A 2,906-nucleotide genomic window follows, 5' to 3' on the forward strand; every position below is an offset into this window, starting at 1 on the left:
ATCCTGAAAATAATCATATCACACACACTCTACACCAAAGACACCGACTATTTCTCAGAATTATATTGACAATAACAAGCAATTATTATCAGCGATAAATTAATCAATATACAGGAAATATGTCACCACTTACATCATCATATCTTCTGGCGGCTCACTTATCAGGGGATGATCACTCATCGCCTAGCACCAAGTAGCACTCTTAACCTGCTTCACGTGGATGCACATCTTATAACTTACACGGATATGCACTCACCTATAGCGATCCAGACTCCGTCTTACTTATTGCTATTCGTACGGGAAAAAAGTTGAAACATGGCAACTCTGTAGATAAGGATTTCTAGAACTATGAAGACTTTATCAGGATGGAATTTTGTTTACCCCAGAAATTGTGTAATATTATATGAAATATGACGCCCCTGTTGGCAAATATCAAAGGAGAACGTTTAATTAATTTAGTGCACATAGATAAGGATGCCAGCAATCAACGATGACGTCATCAGAGTGGAATTATGTTTACCGAGAATTGTTTAACATTACATGAAATATGAGGCTCCTGTCGGCAAATATCAAAGGAGTATGTTTAATTAATGTACTTCACATAGTTAAAGATTCCAGGAATCGATGATGACGTCATCAGAATGGAATTTTGTTTACCGATAACTGTTTAACATCCTATAAAATATGACGCCCATGTCGGCGAATATCAAAGGAGAACGTTTAATTAATTTTAATTAATTTATCACCATTATGATAAACATTTAATACATAAATTATATTAATTTGGGGTATCCAGAACTGCTCCTACCTATCTACTGAGGTTTATTTTACTGAAGGATAACCATTGAATTAACCGTAATTTCATTGTGACATTTACGAAATGCTAAGTGATTTTGACATTTTCACCCTCTTATTAAGAGCAGTTTATACTGTTGCGGTTACAAGAAACCCTTTACAATTCTTGATAAGTAAATATTACATTTCTTTTTTCTGCGTGTATATAATCTTGTGGAATCTCTTGTAATCTTTTGAAATTCCATGTAACCTATACAATTCCTTTTACTTCCTGTGCTCCCTGTAATCTTGAGTAATCCAATATTATCTCGTGTAATCCAACGTATTGTCGTGTAATCTCTGATCTGTGATCATGATTAATTCACTGTAAACTTTTGAAAGCCCATGTAAGCTATGCAATTCCGGTTAATCGCTCTAATGTTGTATAATTCTGGTAATCTTATGTAATCCAATGTAATACAAAATACTGGAGCTTTGGATTCGTAGGAAATTTTTCGAAAAATACTAGTTTATGAAAAATCATGTACTCATGTTTTTAGTTAAAAAATCATCTGTTTAGTTCAAAATTCAACTATTTGGTTTAATGTAGAACTACGTCGTTAAAAATTCATTTTTTTAATATTCATAATTTTAGTTAAAAATTCATCTCTTAGGTTAAAAATTTTACAATTTTGTTGAATTCATTTTTTTTAGTGCAGGAGTCATGTATTTGCCTGAAAATGTGACTATTCCATTTTTGGTTGAAAATTGATCGTTTTGGGTAAGGATTCAACTATTTTCTTGAAGATCAGTCATTTTGGTTCAATTCAACTGCTTTTGTTTAAAATGAAAATATTTTTTGGTTGAAGATTCATCACTTTTGTTGTACACTTGTGAATTTGTTTATGAAATAACTTTCTTGTTAAAAATTAATATTTTCGGGCTGAGAATTCTTCTATTTTGTAGAACATTTGTTTTTTGGCTTCAAATATATTTTGTTCACAAGTCGTCTTTCTTAGTTGAATTTTTATTTTCTTGGAAGCTGTTGTCTATTTTGTCTATTTGCCCTGTTTTAAGAGTAATTATGCGAAAATGTCAGTTACTCTTCAAACTTAGTCATACAATAACAATTTATGATTGTTTAAACAGATTTAATTAACTAATGAACTATCTGCCTATTTTTAATAATAAAATCCTTGTTTTTTAACCGGATGAAGTGTAAACAACTAATTGTTACTGTCATTAAGCTTTTTCTTCCACTATATATAAACTATACATAAGTTTTTCTCCTGGGTGATTAACAATTATGTTAATTTTAAGTATATACAATATAAACGGAATTTTTTTTTACTAATGGCAAAAAGGACAACAATTTTCAACAAATCATAAGGATAATAAAGTCAGTGAATCGTTATAGAGATTTCTAAAAAAAACTAGATAATAGGGTGCTAACAGATTCAAGAAACACATTTTTTCATGCAAAATCATATACACCATATACGTTCCCTAAAAGAAAGTTTTATTCAAAGAATGCCTGTCCAAAAAATGTCTTTTAAGTGAAAGAATATGACTATGTTATCCATAAATATTGTTCCAACTACAATTTGAACTATGCACTATAATTCTGCTTCAATAATAAATTATTTCTAATATGAAAGTACACAAATTTCAGCACTTTTTCTTGTTTATAAAGTCCTCAGTAAAAAATGTTCATTTGAACGTTCAGAGATCCAAGCGCATGTAAAAGGTTTACTCTTAAATTTATTTTTTAGTAGTATACCTATACGGGTTCGAGGACATCTACGTACGTCTAGCTGCCACCTACAGATGGCGCCATCAGTCAATTACCAGCATTCGGTAACTGCCCAGTCGATAAGCTAGATCCCGGTCACTGTTTTACCATGTATGTAGTTCAAGCTAGAGCCGGCAGATGGCGCCACTGTCTTACCATGTATGTAGTTGGAGCCGGCAGATCGCTACCTCTGTTTTACTATGTATATAAATTAAGCTGGAGCCAGCAGATGACGCCACGGTTTTACCAGGTGTATACATATGAAACCGGTATTGCCATTTAGCGGCCAGTAGGCACACTTGTAGGCACTGTCGGAACTTACCATTTGTGCTAATTGGCG

Source organism: Belonocnema kinseyi, chromosome 4 (genome assembly GCF_010883055.1).
Source record: "Belonocnema kinseyi isolate 2016_QV_RU_SX_M_011 chromosome 4, B_treatae_v1, whole genome shotgun sequence".
Taxonomy (NCBI): domain Eukaryota; kingdom Metazoa; phylum Arthropoda; class Insecta; order Hymenoptera; family Cynipidae; genus Belonocnema; species Belonocnema kinseyi.